The following is a 23249-nucleotide window of genomic DNA, read 5'->3' as shown; positions in this document are numbered from 1 at the left end:
GCGGGGTACGTCATCTGGTGGCGTCACATGTTCAGCATTTGTCATACACTTTTGGGGTATTTACCAAATTTGCTGCCTCACGTGTCTTTCACTAAATTACTTGTCTCAGCGTCACCTACGTCCCTTCGAGGCTGTTTGAACGTTAATAAAAATCACCCTGTGTAACTATTACATAAGACTTTAATAATGATTACAGAAGTTACCAGTAATTACATTTTTCCCAAATTCTAACATTAATGTGTGACACAACTTGCTGGAGATTACAGCTTGCGTAACGAATGTATGAGCAACATCTCCTTCACATAATCCACCAATTACACACAACTTTGTACCACAGATCTATGACAGTAAAATTGAGGCATATACGTCACGAGTGCTTGAATGTCCCACGAAAATGCATTCTCCGAGTTGTAGACAGTTCCCGCAGATGACCATATATTGTTTCATTATTCACTTCGCAAGCGAACTAATCGACAGCACTACACAACAGTTAAGTATGTAGTGGCTTCTAATGCCACAAACTGTGCGGCCCCTCCCGCCGGAGGTTCGAGTCCTCCCTCGGGCATGTGTGTGTGTGTCGTTAAGTAGCGTGTAAGTTTAGGGACCGATGACCACAGCAGTTTGGTCCCTTGGGAATTCACACACATTTGAACATTTTGGGTGGCTTCTACACTTCTGTAGGGCCTACACAGATATTACTGTTATTAGTTGCAGCGGTCAGACACAAAGCATTAGCTACCAGAAGTCATCCAACTTCTGTCAGTTCAGAAGTAAGGAGTCCAGGAACCAAGTGATTTACTAACAATAAGTAAAGTGCACATATTTTAACTTGTTTGATTTTAGAAGGCGGTGCAGGGTACGGGTGAAACAAGAGTCTCTATTCAAAGATGCGCTACAGAGGAAGCATATTTTGTAACATGCGTCTACCTCAATGTGGATAGTCAGCTTTCTTTTCTAAGAAGGAATCGTATTTAGCACTCACGACGCAACAAAAGCTGCTTAAGCATTCTACGAGGTGTGTTTTTGAAGTAAAGTCCGTTTGAACATAAGTACAGAACGAAAGGTCATTTCAAAAAGGTAAATTTATTTTCAGAAAGTACATACTTCACTCTATTTTTCGACATAGCTGCCAAGTTTGTTCAAACACGTATCATACCTCTCAACCAATTTTAAAATATCCTCTTCATAAAAATTTGCCGCCTGCTCCGATAACCAAGAGTTCACTGCCGTTTTCACGTCGTCGTCATCATTGTGACGATGGCCACTGAGGTGTTGTTTGAGGTGGAGGAACGGATGGTAATCGCTCGGCGCAAGACCAGGACTGTAGAGTGGGTAGTCTAAAACTTCCCAGCCAAAACTGTCCAATAAATCGCGGGTCAGCCCTGCAATGTGAGGTCTTGCATTGTCATGGAGAAGGACAATTCCCTTTGTCAGCATGCCGCATCTTTTGTTTTGAATCACTTTGCGTAGCTTTCTCAGGGTTTGGCAGTATGCTTCTGCATCGATAATGGGTCCACGTTGCATGAAGTCAAATGTTCAAATGTGTTTGAAATCTTATGGGACTTAACTGCTAAGGTCATCAGTCCCTAAGCGTACATACTACTTAACCTAAATTATCCTAAGGACAAACACACACATCCATGCCCGAGGGAGGACTCGAACCTCCGCCGGTATCAGCAGCACAGTCCATGACTGCAGCGCCCTAGAGCGCTCGGCTAATCTCGCGCGGCTGCATGAAGTCGACCAGCAAAACACCATGCCTATCCAAAAACACCGACGCCATGATTTTGCGCTGAGACAGAGTCTGTTTGGCCTTCACCTTTACAGGCGAGTATGAGTGTCTCCATTCCATGCTCTGTTGCTTCGATTCGGGCGTGATATGCGAAACCCATGTTTCATCTCCAGTTACGATCTGACTCAAGAAGTCGTCACCTTTTTCGTGAAAACTTGTCAAAAACTTCATCGCACACTCAAATCTTTGGTTTTTCTGGTCCTCTGTTAGGAGTTTTGAGACCCAACGGGAGTACAGTTTCCTAAACTTTAGGTGTTCAGAAACAATGTTGTAAAGCAATGATCTCGACACGTCAGGAAATTCGTTTGAGAGACCTGTTATTGTGAAGCGCCTGTTCTCACGAATCCTCGCTTCAACTGAAGCCAACAAATCGTCTGTAATCAAAGAAGGGCGACCGGAGCGGTCCTCATCATGGACGTTGTCACGGCCATCTTTCAATTCTCGTACCAACATACGCACTTTGCTTTCACTCATGGCAGTATCACCTTACACTTCGCAAATCTGTCGATGAATTTCTGCAGCAGACAGGTCCTTGCTGACATAAACCGTATTACTGAGCGAATTTCACACTTAGCGGGCGAGTTGATAGTCTTAAACATTTTGAAAGCACAGAACAGAATCGTATAGGTTAGCTACATAGCTGAAACTGAGCAGTTTTTCCCGAGGGACGCGGGTACACGACGCACGCGCTCGTTGCGGTACGTGCGCGAACTACTAGTGTCTACAAGGAAACGGACCTTACTTAAAAACACGCCTCGTATACAGGATGAGTCGCGGAAGACGTAACACCCCCATTATTCCGTTGGCGATTGCACGAATCGACAAGCGGTGTTCGGCGAATCATAGCCGACTATGCGGCACATACTTCGGTACATGCACTGTGGTGTCACCGCCAGACACCACACTTGCTAGGTGGTAGCTTTAAATCGGCCGCGGTCCATTAGTACATGTCGGACCCGCGTGTCGCCACTGTCAGTGATCGCAGACCGAGCGCCACCACACGGCAGGTCTCGACAGACTTACTAGCACTCGCCCCAGTTGTACGGACGACGTAGCTAGCGATGCACACTGACGAAGCCTCGCTCATTTGCAGAGCCGATAGTTAGAATAGCCTTCAGCTAAGTCAATGGCTACGACCTAGCAAGGCGCCATTAGCATTACATAGCTTGTATCTAAAGAGTCTCGCTTGTATCGTCAAGAGCGATGTACCACAAGGATGGATTAAAGTTAAGTATTCCGGGAGCTACGTACTTTTCTTTATAGCATTCATTACGTATCCTGTTTCAGACCTATCTACTAGCCTGCGTGAGTTAACGCGTGCCTTTCGGCTACTTCCGAGTGGCGTGGCTGTCTTACTACGCCACAACAGTTGGCGACGAGACAATAGAATTTGTATTAATTTGCTTGTGTCATGGCTTCGCCACAATCTCCAGATGTACTGTCCGAATTTTATCGCTTGCAGATTCAGCAGACGCAGGCGTTATTGGATGCCCTTGGACAGCTCGTTCAGGGTCAACGTGCAATGCAAAACGATGCGGCAGCCGCCGCTTCACCGCTACCGCAGCAACAACATGCTGTTGCACCCCCGTTCCGGCCATTTGACCCAGCTATGGAATCCTGGACGGAGTGGTCACGCCAATTCTGATTCCATCTCGCCGCCTACAGAATTCAAGGTAACGAGTGGCAGCCTTTTTTATTGGCCTGTGTAGGTGTGTCCACCTACCGTGTGATAGTGAAATTGTTTCCCCGACGCGACGTAGCGACTCTGTCCTACGAAGAAATTTTGTCGGTGTTAGATGCCTATTTCAAAGAAACAGTAAATGTCGTTGCAAAACGGTATACGTTCTTTCGTACAAAACGTACGGCTGGTCAGACTAATAGGGAGTGGGTTGCAACATTGCAAGGCCTTACTAGGGATTGTGCTTTTGAGTGTGAATGTGGACTCCCTTATTCAGATACAATGATACGTGATGCAATTGCACAGAACGTTTCTGATGTTCGTATACGGGAACAGATTTTGAAACTAGTTAATCCCTCCCTTCAACAAGTGCTAGACATAATGGATAGGCAAGACACACTTGACTTTGCTCAGGAGTCATTTGAAACTTCGCCAGCAGTGTGTCACATTAACCGACCCGCCGGGCGCGCTGCACGGAACGATAAACAGCCCTCGCGCCCGTCCGTGCAGCTGCGGCCTTGCTCTCAAACACGTGTGCCGCGTAAGCATGCCAATGCAGTGAAATCATGCCCGCGGTGTGCAACTAGACATTCGCGTGACAATTGCCCGTCACGCCAAGCTATTTGCTTTTACTGCAATAAGAAAGGACATGTTCAAAGTGTTTGCCAGAAAAAGCTCCGATCAGACAATCACAACCATTCCAGGCCCTCTGCTTCGCGCCGGAATCGAACCAAGAATACTCAGGCTCGTGAACCTTCGCCAATGGACGTTCATGTAGTTAGTTCCACTCTGTCCAGTACCACTTTCTCTAACAGTGACTGTGTTCGTCCCATAAAAAGTGTGCGTCGCCGTCGACGGAAATCTCGTCCGGTCGCAAGTGCTTCTGTACCAGTATCAGTTCAAATTGCACGAGAAAGTCGCTCTTGTCGTCAGCAGGACAATAAACTTCTTGTAGACTTGGACTTTGAAGGCAAAGTGATACCATTCCAGCTCGATACCGGAGCTGCAGTTTCATTGATCAATCACGACACGTACAAACAACTGGGCACACCTCCGTTGCGTGCCGCAAATGTTAAGTTACATAGTTATTCAGGACAGAATATCCCTGTGTTAGGACAGTGCAGCCTTCTTGTAACATACAAGGGACAAACAAAACTTGTGTCTTTTTACGTTCTTCGTTCTTCTTCTGCTGTAAACTTGTTTGGTTTAGATTTATTTCAGTTGTTTAACTTGTCTATGGTCAATCAGGTCCTATCAGTGAATCAGACTGTGCCTTCCGCCAGTGTTTCTCGTCTATGTGAAGAATTTTCAGACATTTTTGCACCGGGCCTTGGTTACGCTAAGAACTATGAAGCACATTTGGAACTGAAAGTAAACGCGCAACCGAAATTTTTAAGAGCACGCAATGTTCCCCACGCATTGCGTGATGAGGTCGCACGAACATTGCACGATTTAGAATCACAAGGTGTAATTGAACGTGTGCAGGCTTCTCTCTGGGCCTCACCATTAGTAATTTTGCCAAAACCTTCCGGAAAACTGAGACTTTGTGTGGACTTCAAGGCAACAGTGAATCCACAACTAGTGATTGCAACTTTTCCTTTACCCCGCCCGGAAGATCTTTTTGATAAACTGTGCCCGGGTAAATACTTTTCGAAGTTGGACCTAGCAGATGCGTACTTGCAAATACCAGTGGACGAAGAATCCCAGCGCGTCTTGGTGGTTAACACGCATCTGGGATTGTATCGCTTCAAAAGACTGCCATTCGGGTGCACATCCGCCCCTGCATTGTTTCAGCAATATTTACAAACTGTTTGTGCGTCGGTCCCTACTGCTGCGAACTATCTGGACGATATTGTGATCTCCGGAAAGACAGCAGACGATCATTTAGCAAATCTCCGAACATTATTTTAGGTATTGCGACAAAATGGTCTTCGCTTTCGGAAGGACAAATGTGTGTTTTTTGCTCGTGACTTACCATATTTGGGACATGTAATCAATGCCCAAGGTATCCATCCCAGTCCAGAGTACCTCCGTGCCATACAAGACTTGCCTTCGCCGCAGAATCTGAAGCAGCTACAGAGTGTGCTGGGTAAAATAAATTACTATCATCGCTTTCTGCGCAATGCCTCTTCCATTTCAGCTCCGCTTCATCGTTTACGCCGTAAAGGTGTTCCGTTCGTCTGGACGACGGAATGCGAACGCGCCTTTCGCCAATTGAAATCGGCGTTGCTTTCCAATACTTGCCTTACGCCATTCGATCCCCTGAAACTCCTTTTGTTGATGGTAGATGCATCGGATTTCGGGATCGGTGCTGTGCTTGCGCACAAAGATGGCTCGCATGATCGCCCTATTGCCTTTGCGTCAAAATTGCTCTCATCTGCGCAAAGAAATTATTCACAGATAGAGAAAAAAGCTTTGGCTCTCGTATTTGGTGTTACTAAGTTCCATGATTTCTTGTATGGTCGTCACTTTGCCATCATCACAGACCACAAACCTTTGACATCGCTTTTTCATCCGAACAAGCCTGTACCTCCACGTACAGCGCAGAAATTCATTTGCTGGTCAATTTTCCTCTCGCAGTACCGCTACGATATCTTGTATCGGTCCACTGCTACGCACGGCGACGCTGATGCGTTGTGCCGTTTGCCTGTTGCTGAGGATAGAGCATTCGATTCTTCCGAACTTGCTTGCATGTTCATTGATTCGGAAACCGATGACGTGGTCGAATCGTTTCCGATTGATTTTCGTCGTGTGGCTACCGCCACAGCTGCTGACCCTATCCTTGCTACCGTTTTGCGTTTTGTTCCTACGCAATGGCCTTTGTCAAAGTCACGGATCGAGGATCCGTTGGTTCGCCGATTTTTTGCTCACAGGGAGAGACTTTTTGTACGACGTGGTGTTTTGTTGTTGCGTACTGATAATGATCAGTCCAGAGTCGTGGTCCCACGTTCGTTACAGTCCCTCTGTCTTACGGCTTCTTCACCAAGGACATTGGGGTATAGTGCGAATGAAACAACTTGCTCGTCAGCACTGTACTTGGTTCGGTATCGATGCCGCGATTACGAATATGTGCTCTTCTTGCATGGCGTGTGCCGAACAACAATCCGCATCGCCGCGAAAATTCTTTGCATGGCCGACAGCCACTTCCCCTTGACAACGCTTGCACATCGATTTTGCTGGTCCGTTCTGGAATGCTCGATGTTTGGTTGTGGTCGATTCTTTCAGTAATTTTCCTTTTGTTGTCCGGATGTCTTCCACGACGTCATCTGCCACCATCCAAGCGTTATCCGCTGTATTTTGCATTGAAGGTCTTCCACAGACTATTGTTTCCGACACTGGCCCACAATTCATGTCCGCAGAATTTCAGTCATTCTGCACGGCCAATGGTATTTAACATCTGACATCCGCGCCGTTTTCGCCTCAGTCAAACGGTGCCGCTGAACGATTGGTCCGGACTTTCAAGTCACAGATGTTGAAGTTGAAAGAGTCGCACTCTCGGGAGGACGCGTTGTTGCTCTTTTTGTCTTCGTATCGCTCTCAGCCCCGAGATGGTCGCTCGCCGGCTGAGTTGTTGCACGGTCGTCCTCATCGCACCTTGATGTCTTTGCTGCATCCGCCGCATCAGGTTCTTGTGCAGCGGCAGACACCTGCTTTTGCTCCAGGCAACGTTGTCTATTATCGCAACTATCGCGGTTCACAGCGTTGGCTCGCGGGGCGCATTCTTCGCTGCCTCGGCCGCGCTATGTATTTGGTTTTGGGGGCCTCTGGTGAGGTGCGTCGGCATCTCACTCAGCTGCGCCTCTATCGTCGCTCGGGTTCTGCCGCTCCCCGTCTGCTTTCAGCGACGGTGCCGTCCGGTCAGCGCCCTGGGGACCCGTCTACTGGCTCGCCTCATCCCCAGGTGTTACCGACGCTGCCTTCCATTTTGCCCCATGGCGACGCGCCGCCGCCGCCGCCGTCGCCTGTTCTCCCGCCGGCACCGCCCGCAGTGGACGCTTCGCTGCAGCCGCCAAGCGCCTCCCTGGGTCAAGCACAGCCGATCGCTTCCCGTGACCAGCAGTCCTCCGCCATGGAACTCTTGCCCGCTCAGGACCACATGGCGTCTTCGCGCGTCGGGTACCCCGACGCGATGGAGGTCGACCCTTCGGCCCCTCCTGTATCTCTACGGGCGCATACACCGCATGTTGACGTGCACCCTGGACTAGGTTTTCAGGCGTTTCCTAGCTCCCCTCGGACCGAATGGCAGGGTGCGGGTGGCACAGCCTCGCCTGTTGTTCGGCTCCCCACCTCATCGCATACGTCAACATGGGGTCCTCCCCACGGCGGGCGGAAGCCTTATAACACGACCGTTCGCCGATTTGCGGGGGAGGAATGTGGTGTCACCGCCAGACACCACACTTGCTAGGTGGTAGCTTTAAATCGGCCGCGGTCCATTAGTACATGTCGGACCCGCGTGTCGCCACTGTCAGTGATCGCAGACCGAGCGCCACCACACGGCAGGTCTCGACAGACTTACTAGCACTCGCCCCAGTTGTACGGACGACGTAGCTAGCGATGCACACTGACGAAGCCTCGCTCATTTGCAGAGCCGATAGTTAGAATAGCCTTCAGCTAAGTCAATGGCTACGACCTAGCAAGGCGCCATTAGCATTACATAGCTTGTATCTGAAGAGTCTCACTTGTATCGTCAAGAGCGATGTACCACAAGGATGGATTAAAGTTAAGTATTCCAGGAGCTACGTACTTTTCTTTATAGCATTCATTACGTATCCTGTTTCAGACCTATCTACTAGCCTGCGTGAGTTAACGCGTGCCTTTCGGCTACTTCCAAGTGGCGTGGCTGTCTTACTACGCTACAACATGCACAATAATCACAACGTTTATATTGACCGAGATAATGAAGCAAGTACATGTTTTTTAAATGGGGCGCTATACTTTTTTTACCATCATTCGGACGCTCTGGAAAAGACGCGTATAGTGATGTAACGCATGTTGCTATTGTGATTCAAACTTCGCTTACAACACGCTGTGAAATACTGTACGATTGAAGGTCGAGGCGGTCGGAAGCGGCTGCAGACTGTAAAGACGCCTCGCGGGACCCGCAGGCCGAGTTGCCGTGCTCTATGCAGCATGCACGGCCTACGCTACGTAGGTAAATCCTCATCCGCCCTCTTTTAAGCAAAGTTTGAATCACAGTAGCAACATGCGTTACATCACTATACGCGTCTTTTCCAGAGCGTTCGAATGATGGTAAAAATAGTATAGCGTCCCATTTAAAAAACATGTACTTGCCTCATTATCTCGGTCAATATAAACGTTGTGATTATTGCTCATGTACTAACATATGTGCCCCATAGTCCGCTACGATTCGCCGAAAACCGCATGCCGATATGTGCAATCGCCCCCAGAATAAAGGGGTGTTCCGTCTTACGCGACTCAACCTGTATATAAAAAAAAGGCTGTTAGAAATAAGCAGTACCGACTGTCTCATTGACTGATTAGATGGCTGTTTAATAAAACACCTACAAATATAAATAAAATGCACGCATGTATGCATGGCAGAAAGAACACTGCTACGCACTTCTGAACACGGACACTGCAACACTCTTTATCCACCGACACTGGGCATGCGAATTTCCGTTAAAACGTCTCCACTGTACAGGAATGTACTTAATGGATGAGCGAGTGCAAGCTGTACACACATGGTTAACGACATACTGAAAGTCTGCGTCTGGCCGTGGGGCGTACTCGGATAGCGTAATACTAAGGCGGGAAATCCGGGTTTGAGTCTCAATCCGGCACAAATTTTCATTGTCGTAATTCCATTATACAGCTGATAGTTGTCATATTCGCAACTACGAATGCATTTCATAAAGGTGAATAATGTCGTCTGTTTCATCCAAGCTGTGTTAATTAGCACTCTCAGGTGAAATACAGGGTGCGTCAAAAAATGTATACACACTTTGAACTGTCACAGACAATTTATTTCCCGTTCTACAAAGTTAAATATTTGTGAGAAAGTAATGTTATATTTCTTCAACAGGTGGTAGCAGTGGCAAGGAAGTAACTGCAACATGGCGGACGTACGTTTGAGCTTTGAAGCGCGGAAGCAGATAATTAAGTGGTACTGGAAGTTTGAGAATGTACGGTTCGAAGACAGTGGAGAAGTGAGTACAGAACCACCTTCAAGGTTAACAATTACACGTCTCCGAGACAAATTCTAAATTCATGGAACAGTGTGTGATGTGCATAAAGGTCGATCAGGGTGACCTCGTACAGCTACAAGTAATGATTCCATAACTGCGATCTTGGAACTGTTTCAGCGTTCGCCTCAAAAAACGTACCTAACAGTGCTTGTTGACTCCATATTCCCTGCCATTCGTGCATTATAAGGTAATGATGAGTTTTATTTCCAACAAGATGGCGCCCCGCCGCACTATCATAGGGACGTTCTAGCATACCTGGATCACAATGTGCCAGGTCAGTGGATAGGACGCAGGGGACCAATCGAGTTTCCTGCACGCTCTCCAGACCTCACGCCGCTGGATTTATTCTTATGGGGCACAGTAAAAGATGAGGTGTACAAACGTAAACCACGTAACCTGGACACACTTTGGAATTAGATTCAGGCGGTGTGCGCAGAAATCTCATTGGACACTTATAGTCCGTGAGACGAGTGATTGGTACTACAGTTCCGGCGGGCAGACGGCGCTGTTGCCGAACGTGGCTCACAGCACGTGGCGCCCTGTCTGCTACACGCATTCTCTAGCAGCAGAAATAAAAGCGAGACAAAATACAAGTCGTATTGGTACGCGTGAATTTATTTAAAGTTGATGCTTGAAATATATTAACTCGAAAACTAATAAGAGCTATTTAGTACAAGTATCTAAGATGCTGAAACATAATAAAGTTATTTGTTAAACTTCACAACTGAAATGAAAACTATTTTCGCAAGTTGTTGAACATTAGCAGTTTTGGTTTCCATTGTTAAGTATTAGCATTATTAATTTGTTCCACTACAAGCTACAGAATAATTGGTCAGTGTATTAAGAGTTATAATCTGAAGAAAGTACTCACAATATGATGATCTGGTTGTAGATCGATAGCAAACTCCCTCCTTACATTCCTGAATACGTTGTAGTTACTGTAATGGAAAAACACCACTCACATCACTGTCAGAATCTGATTTGACATTGTCTTCCTCAGCACTACTCGAACTATCACTGCTCTCTCCCATATGTATAATTAAATTTTCGATGCATTCTTCCACAACCCCTTCGGTTTTGGCCGCCTCTCTGATGGCACTTGCAGTGCTGTTTACAATTTTAGCCCACGTCTCGCTTGTCACTTTATTGATAGCTGCTGGAAGGAGAGTTTCCACTTCAGAGATCGTGAATTTTTTATTGTTTGCAACAATGTAATTTTTTATCTGCGCCCACACTCCTTCAATTGCATTGAAGTGACAGTGGTATGGAGGAAGCCGAACGATTTCATGCCAGTGCCTTTTAGCAATCTCGTCAATAACATATGTTGGAAATTGGGGTTTCTTTTGTGCCACAATTTCGAGCAGTTCCGCCTTCCTTAAATCTTCTCTGAAATCTACTTTTCGCCGTTTCAACCACTGAATGATATCGTCTTTTTTTGTTGCCAAGGTTGGTGCCTTATCGTGAACAACGGAATGATAAGGCGCATTGTCCATAACAATCACTGATGGACTTGTCAGATTCGTCATAAGCGATGTCTCGAACCATTCTTGAAATACTACACTGTTCATTTCTTCATGGTAATCTCCCGTCTTTTTTGACCGAAACATTTTCAAGCAGTTTGGCACAAAACCTTTCGATGTTCCTGCATGTAAAACAATAATACGCCCTCCTTTGCCAACAGGCACTGCCATTGTCCCCTCGGGCGTTCCATCATTCCAGCCTCTACGTAAAGAATGGCTGGCATTGACCCAAGTTTCATCTAACCACACTATACTTTCGAATTCCACACCCATGATCCTGCGCAGAAATCTGCACCGCCATGCAACTACATCTGTCCTTTCCATTAATATTTTGAGTCAGTTAAACAGTGAATAGCTGAAGCCTATGCCTTTCAACACTGTACGCAATGAAAATTTGCTCCCTTTAAAAAGATCGTCTTTCTGAAGCGACACCAGTAATTTAGATAGAGTGGGATGTTCCCTTCTCTTATAATAGCTGTATATATGACGACGAATAGCGTCTTTCTGAAAATCGTCCAAAGCTGTCACCTGCTTATTTCTCGGTCGCTTCTTTCCTGGTGTGTGCAGCTTTGTTGTGCCACTCTCGTCACAATCTACACTATACTGTTCTTTCCCTATCTTTACAACAGTGTTCTTACTTATTTTCAATGCTGCTGCAGTTCTCTTCACAACCTGAACAACAGGAATTAAGGGCCCACCTTTGTCCTTTTCTTTCTCAAAGTAATCGCTCACAGAGCACACGAATTCATGGGCCTGGGTGTGTAGCACACTTTTCTTCCTCCGTTTCACTTCTTGTGTTGGGCTGGTACTACCCGCCGCACTAGACATTGTTTACAACGAAACATAAACAAAGAAACACTAAAAATAACAAAAACGAAATAAACTGCGAATTCAACTTCAGAAAAACGACGAACGACCGCACTGCCTGCACGCGAGACACTGGTAAGTTTCATAAGCGCGCGTGACCGGGTTTCAGAGCGGCAACGTGGCCCTTGCTACCCGCTCAAAGTCAGGCCGTCATTGGCTGCCTGCCTGCGGTCGCTAGGCAACGGAAAGACGCTACCGAGCTGTCAATACCAAAGACTCGTCTCCCAGACTATAGGTACGATGTACGGAATCAGTGGTGACTCGTACTCAGAAATGTATTGATGCTGAAGGCAACCAGTTTGAACATTAATCACATTTGCAAAGTACATTGATTTTTCCAATTGGACTTTAAGCTTTCCATTTCCAGAAATTAAACATTGTAGAACGGGAAATAAATTTTCTATGACGCTTCAGAGTGTGTATACATTTTTTTGACGCACCCTGTATATTTTTTTCTTAATTTTAAGAATAAAAGTGTTCAAAGTGAGTTCTTTTTCGATCTAAAGCTTAGTCTGGCACTTATGCTGACGATAGTGGGGGTTGGGGGGTGGGGTGGAAAGGGGACGTACGGTAGCTAACTTCTGATTACACCCATGGGTAACGGTTTCACAAACATTGAACAACCACTGATGTTGACACTCTTAACGCACACAACCATCTAAAGTAATAGTGGTCCTTTGTGCAATATATTTATCATAAACATATACATAGTTATATCTGCAGTTTTCCAACAAAACAAACATGATATCACAAACGTCAGTGGACCCTGCTAACTGATGCGGTTAGAAACCCGAGAAAACTGTGTGCAACGACGTATCACGTACACCATCTGCACACGTTTAATACTCGCTTTGGCAGGGAAAGTGTTTTGCGGCACGTCTAGGGTAAAAATGGGTGAATAGTGCCTGGAAAAGACGTAATGTGATGAACACCAATACAAATATAGCCAGGGTAACGTAAAGCAGGCGAATTAAATTCGATGATGCTGAGGGATCTGGTCGAGAAAATGCGACAGTAAAAATAAAAGATGAATTTTGCTATTTGGGCTGCAAAGTAATTGATGATGGCCGAAGTAGTGAGGAGATAAAATGCAGTCTGGCAATAGGGAGAGAAATCATACCTGGGAAAAAGAAATTATTAACACTGAATATAAATCCAAGTGTTATGAAAGCTTTTCTGAAGGTATTTTTCTGGAGTGTAGTCTTGTAAACAAGTGAAACGTCGACGATAAACAGTTCAGACCGAGGGTGTGATGCTGAGATGGATAAATAGAATAATTTATGAGAAGGTGCTGAAGCAACTTGGGGGAAAAAAGATGTTTATGCCACAACTTTACTAAAAGAAGAGATCGATTCATAGGACACATTCCGAGAGATCAAGGAATCGTCGGTTTGCTAACAGAGTTTGCGGAAGATAAAAACTGTGCGGTTTGCAGCAGTTGTGCAAAGAGGAAGACTCTCGTACAAGAAAAACTAGGCTGGAGAGCTGCATCAAATCAATCTTCGGATTGAAGATAACGACGTGTTAATTTTGCTGCCATAAACCAGCGTTTAACTTAAATTCGGTGGTATTCTCTATTAGTTTCGATCGAATATACCAACGCACTTAGACGGTAACAAAACTAAAATCATCAAACAACTTAACCGTATCTGATGATAAGACTTCAGGCGCACCAGTGTGACATCACATACGCTCGGCTATCTCACCGCTACGTAATTTGGCCCCCTTTTAATGTATAGTAAGTACAATAATTCATTCCTTTCATTTCTGTAAATTAAATTTTTCTTTAAATTGCCAGAATAAACTACTTATCAATTACGAACGAGATAACATTCAAAAAAGGCGAACTATACTCGATTTTCCCGCAAAAATGAGACATAAGAGTTTAAACGCCCACTTGTTTGTTAAGACGAAATATGGGCGGCGATGACACGTGTATTGTCAAATAAAAGTGATGATCGGTTGTTTAATTGTTGTGTAATGCAGGACTTCGGCGTGTGGACGTGTAGTGTTGTGGCCTCTACATGTATGAAGTTTATGGAGGAATGATTTCTCTTTGTCTTGTATCTGGAAATAAGGTTTCTGAAACGGCTAAGTCTGTAACGGTTCATATGAACAAACAAGACAATGACTGTTCGGTTTAAACGTCAGAAAAGAACATTGTCATTTATATAAAAATCTTTCCACTGCACTTTTAGAGAGACTAATCCTATCATAGATAACAGCGTATATAGCGGACGACTGGTACAGAGCCCAAGGAACAACTGAGATTATCAGCTTTTATAAGAAACCAACATAAAGATCGTTGGTAGCAATAAAATACCGGTTGTCGCAGATTACTGACATTCACAAGGTATAAAATATGACACATAGACAAATACTTTTTATCTTGAATTACATGTCTACATACATATTTACCGTTACTTTGTTACAGGGTCCAATTACGTAACAAAAGCGCAATCGGACACCCAGTTGCAAACAGTACGTAGTAACAAGCACAAGTGAACGACATTGCAGCATTACGGCGTCGAATAGCTGACGTCATAACATCCATTCCTCACGAAATGTAGATCAACATATGTGTAGAATTGGAATATCGCCTGGATATCATTCGGGCAACGAAAGCAGCACACGTCGAAATTTATTGTGTTTATGACGTCAAAAGTTGAATATTTTACCAGCACTTCAGGATAAAAGATGTATGTCATTGTGTCATATTTTTCGCCTTACATATGTTTGTAGTCAGGGAAAGACTTTGGGTCATCCTGCTTTAATTCCACAATCATTTCAGTGTTCTATACATCACTCGATGGCATATGAAGAAAAGAATATGATTCAAGATTCTTTGTCAATCGCGAATTAATTTATTCTTAGGTAATCAAAATGTGTACGCGCTCTAGGATAGGCAACGCAGAGAAACACTTCACGAGACAACCAGCCAAGATGCTGTTGGTTTTCAGGTCACGAACATTCACCTTCACAGTCGAGGTCAATTTGATTATTCGCAGTCTGCATCTCTGACGCGTTTGGTCACTTAATTTGTCGCTTTGGGCGCTAAGCCGAGAGGGGCGCCTGGGGCACGAGTGTGCAAGATTTGTCTACAGCGTGTATCGCAAATAGTAGTGACAACCAAAATGGGTGAAAATGTACGAGGGAAGAGGGCGCCAAATGAAAAGCAGTTTGCAAAATGAAATGTCATCGAACCGGCACTGGATGGCAGTGCCGGGCATATGGTGTACCTTTAGGAGACGCTTGATGCTAAACGAAAGGGACCATCCAAGGGTTAAAGCGGCAAGAGGCAAGTATATTTTATAAATTCACAAAACACTGTTAATTCAGCGACATAGAAGTCAGTTATTCTAGATACTAGATGGTATCAGATAGATTATATAATGGCCAGACAGAGATTTAGGAACCAGGTTTTAAATTGTAAGACATTCCCAGGGGCAGATGTGGACTCTGACCACAATCTATTGGTTATGAACTGTAGATTAAAACTGAAGAAACTGCAAAAAGGTGGGAAATTAAGGAGATGGGACCTGGATAAACTGACTAAACCAGAGGTTATACAGAGTTTCAGGGAGAGCATAACGGAACAATTGACAGGAATGGGGGAAAGAAATACAGTAGAAGAAGAATGGGTAGTAGCTTCGAGGGATGAAGTAGTGAAGGCAGCAGAGGATCAACTAGGTAAAAAGACGAGGGCTAGTAGAAATCTTGGGTAACAGAAGAAATATTGAATTTAATTGATGAAAGGAGAAAATATAAAAACGCAGTAAATGAAGCAGGCAAAAGGGAATAGAAACGTCTCAAAAATGAGATCGACAGGAAGTGCAAAATGGCTAAGCAGGGATGGTTAGAGGGCAAATGTAAGGATGTAGAGACTTATCTCACTAGGGGTAAGATAGATACTGCCTACAGGAAAAGTAAAGAGACCTTTGAAGAAAAGAGAGCCACTTATATGAATATCAAGAGCTCAGATGGAAACCCAGTTCTAAGCAAAGAAGGGAAAGCAGAAAGGTGGAAGGAGTATATAGAGGGTCTATACAAGGGCGATGTACTTGAGGACAATATTATGGAAATGGAAGAGGATGTAGATGAAGATGAAATGGGAGATACGATACTGCGTGAAGTGTTTGACAGAGCACTGAAAGACCAGAGTCGAAACAAGGCCCCTGGAGTAGACAATATTCCATTGGAACTACTGACGGCCTTGGGAGAGCCAGTCCTGACAAAACTCTACCATCTGGTGAACAAGATGTATGAGACAGGCGAAATACCCTCAGACTTCAAGAAGAATATAATAATTCCAATCCCAAAGAAAGCAGGTGTTAACAGATGTGAAAATTACCGAACTATCAGTTTAATAAGTCACAGCTGCAAAATACTAACACGAATTCTTTACAGACGAATGGAAAAATTGATAGAAGCCGACCTCGGGGAAGATCAGTTTGGATTCCGCAGAAATGTTGGAACACGTGAGGCAATACTGACCCTACGACGTATCTTAGAAAATAGATTAAGGAAAGGCAAACCTATGTTTCTAGCATTTGTAGACTTAGAGAAAGCTTTTGACAATGTTGACTGGAATACTCTCTTTCAAATTCTGAAGGTGGCAGGGGTAAAATACAGGGAGTGAAAGGCTATTTACAATTTGTACAGAAACCAGATGGCAGTTATAAGGGTCGAGGGGCGTGAAAGGGAAGCAGCGGTTGGGAAGGGAGTGAGACAGGGTTGTAGCCCGTCCCCGATGTTATTCAATCTGTATATTGAGCAAGCAGTAAAGGAAACAAAAGATAAATTCGGAGTAGGTATAAAAGTCCATGGAGAAGAAATAAAAACGTTGAGGTTCGCCGATGACATTGTAATTCTGTCAGAGACAGCAAAGGACTTGGAAGAGCAGTTGAATGGAATGGACAGTGTCTTGAAAGGAGGATATAAGATGAACATCAACAAAAGTAAAACGAGGATAATGGAATGTAGTCGAATTATGTCGGGTGATGCTGAGAGAATTAGATTAGGAAATGAGACACTTAAAGTAGTAAAGGAGTTTTGCTACTTGGGGAGCAAAATAACTGATGATGGTCGAAGTAGAGAGCATATAAAATGTAGACTGTCAATGACAAGGAAAGCGTTTCTGAAAAAGAGAAATTTGTTAACATCGAGTATAGATTTAAGTGTCAGGAAGTCGTTTCTGAAAGTTTTTTTACGGAGTGTAGCCATGTATGGAAGTGAAACATGGACGATAAATAGTTTGGACAAGAAGAGAATAGAAGCTTTCGAAATGTGCTACAGAAGAATGCTGAAGATTAGATGGGTAGATCACATAACTAATGAGGAGGTTTTGAATAGAATTGGGGAGAAGAGGAGTTTGTGGCATAACTTGACAAGAAGAAGGGACCGGTTGGTAGGACATGTTCTGAGGCATCGAGGGATCACAAATTTAGCATTGGAGGGCAGCGTGGAGGGTAAAAATCGTAGATGAATACACTAAGCAGATTCAGAAGGATGTAGGTTGCAGTAAGTACTGGGAGATGAAGAAGCTTGCACAGGATAGAGTAGCATGGAGAGCTGCATCAAACCAGTCTCAGGACTGAAGACAACACCAACAACATTCGAGGACGTGTTCTCAAATTTGTAGCAACCCTTCTAACATACGATGGTTGAAATTTAGAAAGAGCATAGACTTTACAACAGAGGCGCATATGTATGTACTTTTTGATGAACAGCAGTCTTTGTTTTGTTGCAAAATTATGAAAAAAGAGTGGCACGCGACAAATATTCCCCAACAAAGTCGTAACAAGTATTATATCCATCGACACAGAAGGGAGAACTACAATAAAATTCGTCTTCGCTTTTCGATCGGTCTTTACAAAGGACCAGTCCTCCTTTAGGTCTCTTTTCCACCCCTCCTGTTGTCTTCGATCAATTGGCTTCATTCTGAAATTAATTCTCAAGGTTTCTTCTTTTGCGTTCATCGCTGGAGCATGCAAAGAATGACCGTTTGGATAGCTTTGTGCGAGTTGATGTTTTGTCTAATTTTAGCATCATGTTCATTGAATGAGCGACATGAAAGCAATGAAGAATATTCTTAGATTCCACTCTAAAACAGTATCTCCGAATTCTGAAAGTATCTTTTCGCAATCTGCAACATTCTAGCAGGTCCTCTGTAGACGTTCAGTGTCTCATGTGTGTCAACCCCTACATGAATACCACAAAGCTGTAGCAGTTTTTTGACATACGCCATACAACATGTGCGTAAAAAGTTTAATCTGAACACAGATCTCACTTTCCCAGCATCCTGTTCACGAATCAAAACTTTATCTACATTTGGAGCTATGGGATTGTTTCACAATTTCTCATTACGTGTTTAACAGTGAAACCAGCGCAAACTACTATTTTCTTACGTCTTTATCAAGTTCACAGTGATAACCTGACATTTCTAAACATGCAGAGCAAGATGCCTGTTACTGCTCCAGGCTATTACCAAATCTGAGGACTGACAACAACTATTATTGGAATATTTTTCTCATAAATAATCCGCAATTCATGGAAATCGTGACTGTTGCTAATAATAAGCATTGAAATACCCATTACAAGCAATAGGCGTCATGAAATCATGCGCATCAACAAGTTTGTGCAAGAGAGGGCACCTGCCCCCTCCCGGAATTTGGGGTACAAAATTATAACACAGACTGGTCACGGGAAATTATGCCTTTTATTGGGCGTGGTGGTGTGTTCGGCGCATTGTCTTGCATTCAAGGCGGATGTGTCGACCTACAGAACACTGCCAAAATACAGTCCCCAAAAAACTCTCTGTACCTTCCTCGCACATTCCTTATCGAGCTCCAAAAAGGGAGTATTCCAATAGTATCGCGCGCGTATTCTGGTGCATATTCTCATAATAAGCTGAACATGACTGCAATATAGCTACCCAATATCCTTCCCACAAGGCCACTCCCTCTTCCTACAACACAACTTAATCGCACCCGTAGTTTACCATTTGCTTGTGGCCAAAGAAGACCTGCCACGTCTTCCTGACACTACATTTTCAAACAATAGAAGCTCCAGATTGGAATATCAACAATATTAGTAAAAGGATAGACGGCTACTCGCCATAAAGATGACCCGTTAGTTGCAGACAGGCACAACGAAAAGACTGTTACACATTATAGCTTTCGGCTACAGCTTCTTCAGCACGTTAAACACACACATTCACAGAAGCAAGCACACCTCATACACACAGTACTGCTACCACAGGCAGCTCTGGCCGGAACTGCAGCGAAAACTGAAACGGGTGAAAGTGTACGAGGGAAGAGGGCTCGAAATGAAAAGTAGCTTTGTGAAAAAATGTTCTCTGGCCGGCTATGAATGTCATGGAAGGGTATATGGTGTACTTCAGGAAACGCTTGTTGCTGATTCCGTTCAGAGCTGCCGGTGATAGCAGACGTATGTGAACGAAGAGTGGCCTTGCTTTTGTGAATGTGTATGTGTGTTTCCCTTGCTGAAGAAGGCTTTTTCTAGAAGCTATAATGTGTACCAGTATTTTCATTGTGCCTGTCTGCAACTCAACGGGGCAGCTTTACGGGGAACAGCAGGCTATCCTTTTCCTGATACCATATTTCGTTTTTCAACCGCAGAGTGATTGTGGAGGACTCTGAAGATCACGGTCTTGCTATACTGTAGGTGCGTTTTATTGTACTGTTAAGATCAGAATGCAGCAATCAAATACCATTTTTTGCGCTGAAAGAGGAGAAAAAATGTTAAAAATAATGGTCGAACAGATCTCCATTTCAAGAAATGGGATCCTTTCCAACTCAACGGGGTGCCACAAAGCACAAGATGCAAAGACAGAATTATGAATTCACCTGTGCAGTTGGTATGGATTCGTAATAATTTGTCACACTTAGGGGTGCGGTAGAGGGGGGGGGGGAGTGCCACTTTCGAAATATAATTTATTAATCTTCAATTATGCAAGTCAATTTTTTTAAAAAAGTAGGGAAAAATAATGCAATAAAACCCATTAACATGATGAGACGTAAAGTTTTGTAAGCAAACAAAAGTCGAAAAGTATTTTTAAAGTTTATTTCCTGTTTTTCACTTTGAAGACTATTAATCAGTGGCGATTTGTTAATAATCAACAGAAAGTTCTCAAGTTTTCTGATACAAAAAGTGACATTTTTGAATCGTGGCCCCTAGTGCATAAATTTCTGCGGGCGCCCACGCACATATCACTCCCTTGGGCCAATCTGAAATTGCCTCTACATAGTGCATGATGCTCCATCGCGGATAATGTGCTACGTTTTGCCTATCCTAGTCCTCAATATTACCGCAAATCTAAGACGACGCGAAGGTAATTTTCATATGAGTAAGCATAAGAACAGCAATGAAGCGGACTATTACTTATTCATTTTTATGACAAGTGACTTGCTTCGTACATTTTGCAGAAAATAATCAGTCCTATATTCGCGCGAATCTTGTTTTTTTTTTCACTATACAGTGTACTCGGCAAGTCATAACTCGAGTACCGGTAACTTTTTTCGTCGAGCTTTTGGAATGAAGAAGAAGTCTTAGACTGTTGTATTTAAGTGTAGGATAATATAAATACTGCATTCACTAAAAATGTAGTTATTGGCGAACAACAAGTCCTAAGGCACAGTTTCAGTACCGTCTGTTACTCGCTCGTCAATTGTTTCAATTTATGATTTCTTTTTATACACATGGAAACATTTCTGTTTCGTTGATAATTCTCAGAAGAATTCTACGTTAATTTTACTTCATGTTGTGAATATTCATATCAGATCAAACCAAAACAATACAACAGAGAAAAAAACAAATATGAAGGTATTTGATTATACAGATCCGTTCCTTCTTGCCGACTGGAACCCTGTAAGGTTCATTGAGAATTACTTTGAATCGTACCAGGCTAATCATCGTAGGCATTTCGATTTAACGAGGTGTGATTTGCTGTGGGTAGCCTAAGAAAGTTGTGGAGCGGTATAATGAGGCCTTTCGTTCCTCGAAGGCAGAATACAACAATTATATCTGATTAGGGATACAAATATAGGCAAATTATCTCTTATTGCAACAGCTGTTACTAAATGGTAAGGAATCTTCGAGACGTATTGTTCTGACTTTGGGTTTGGGGGCTATAATTCTGAAGTTGATAAGTTTATTTTATTTGAAGAATTTGAATGCACTAGGTGCAGGCAGCAGGCTGCCACTCATGCGACTCGTTGAAGCTATGCCTTTAACTGTGAATGTAACAAACCAGGCCTCACAAGTATGCTTAGAAATTTGGTGATTTTCGTGTCCGACGAAATGGAAATCGGAGACGAAGCTGTACTGTCATGTTTACTGATGGTACATGCGGATTGTCAGATTTCTCATTGTCGTTTTATAAAGGAGAAGACTGACACCTCGGAGGCGTGCGGGGATCAAGAGCCACAGATCTGTTCTGTGAGGAGGCTATGGAAGAGTCGTAGGAATGTTCGCCTGACTTTGCAGATTCTTAGACGAATGTGTAAATCGAAGTCACAGTTTACTAAGGCATATTTAATGTGGAGTTTCTATATGGGGAGGGGGTCCTGAGGGTTGCAACACCAGACGATGTCAAAAGTCGTAAAAAATATTTAGCTTATGATAAAACTGCGAATTATTGTTAAATCTCAGTTCACATGAATATGCTTGAAATCACTTTAAACTATTGCCTATTGGCCCTAGTAAAAAGAATGATTTCGTTAAGAGTAATCGGAACATCACTGCACAAATGCTGAATAGCTCACTTAGTAAAATGTGAGACGCTGGTGAATGAATGACATTTCGAGATAACCAATCATCAGGTATAAGATACATCGAGTTGTACCAATGAAATGAAATTATAAGTTACCTACAAAACTGTCAGAGGTCGACTGTGTTATCTATGTATATATGTAGGTGACATTTTACTTCAGTTCATCTGTACTGTTCGATGTATCGGATGATGAGTTATCTCAAAACGCATAATTCACCAGCTGATGGCGTTTCACGAACTGACCTATTCAGCATTTGTGTAGTGATGTTTCAGTTATACAATATGGTCGCATGCTTCCTGTATGACGTCTTGTCGCATCTCAGTTAACACTAAATGGTACACGGAATATCCCAGTGCATTGTTGGAGCAGCGTCCAAACTTAGTTTGAAAAACAAAGTGCTTTGCTGCGCTAAATACTTTGGTCATTCCCAAATACCGATAGGTCGTGTAAAAGCTTAATATCACTCGCACTATAAATCTTTGCAAAGAAATTAGGAAATATCACAGAGGAATTTCATGCATTTATTTACCTTTGAAGCCGTATAAAGGGAGCGCTCTAGGCTCCCCCTGTGTCTGTCACCCACCGGATGCCTGTTATATACAGACAGCTAGCTCCGTATTAATAACTAGGTTACTGATGGCGATGTGTACACGATTCGTACTAAGAACGTCACTTCACTTTACACACACTGTATTATCACAAATCTGTCCGCAACACGAGCAATGAATGCCACATCCAACATCCGTACAGTCAACGAGCTGCGTACCGGATATTGAACCATTCTGCGCATGCGCAGGTCTCCTGCCTGTGTAGGGGGAACGGGGAACTGTAGTGGGGATGCGTCCGAAGCCGGAGATGAGACTGCATTCTTTAACCGTTGGCTGTTATTCAGAGGTGGCGCGCTAGCGTACGGTGGGCAAGTCGTATGCAACTTACCCAAGTACAGCTAGTCAGTCGCATTTCATTTTAACCAATGTATGATATTTTCTGTACTGTGAAGTAACAGTTATTTGTTTTCATAGGCGAAAACAGGGGACAGAAATACAGTTTCTTCCTCTTTATAACTGTGGTAATACGCCAAAATCAAGTGCTATTGTGAAGTGGTACCACGATAAAATCTCTTTAAGCGCTACTTCGAGAGGAATGCGATACAACTCTGAGTAATCAACTCAACAGTCAACAGAAAACACCAAATTTATACCAGATATTTCAGAAAACAGGTACAAGTAAAATATTCGGAAATAGCAAAGACTGACAACCAGATTCCCCGAAATGCAGTAATAAATTACAATGACCAACTTGACGATCCAATGTCACAGAAAACGCAAGTAGCCGTATAACCTCATGTTACGTGTAAGTTCAGTCCAATAGAACTTAGGAAAACCAGACTTG

At 43.7% G+C, this 23249-nt stretch overlaps 1 protein-coding gene across 1 annotated transcript in view; it reads right to left on the bottom strand.

Moving 5' to 3' along the window:
* LOC126259722 (speckle-type POZ protein B-like) overlaps positions 1–22606 on the bottom strand; it is a 98747-nt gene extending 76141 nt beyond the window's left edge. The window contains exon 1 of the mRNA XM_049956701.1: positions 22387–22606. The gene's annotated coding sequence lies outside the window, so the exon portion shown is untranslated. The remainder of the gene's footprint in view (positions 1–22386) is intronic.
* Positions 22607–23249: the final 643 nt, after the last annotated feature.

Source organism: Schistocerca nitens, chromosome 5 (assembly GCF_023898315.1).
Source record: "Schistocerca nitens isolate TAMUIC-IGC-003100 chromosome 5, iqSchNite1.1, whole genome shotgun sequence".
In the NCBI taxonomy this organism is placed as follows: Eukaryota; Metazoa; Arthropoda; class Insecta; order Orthoptera; family Acrididae; genus Schistocerca; species Schistocerca nitens.
The sequence above is the reverse complement of the archived record's forward strand: the minus strand, read 5'-3'. Positions and strand labels throughout refer to the sequence as shown.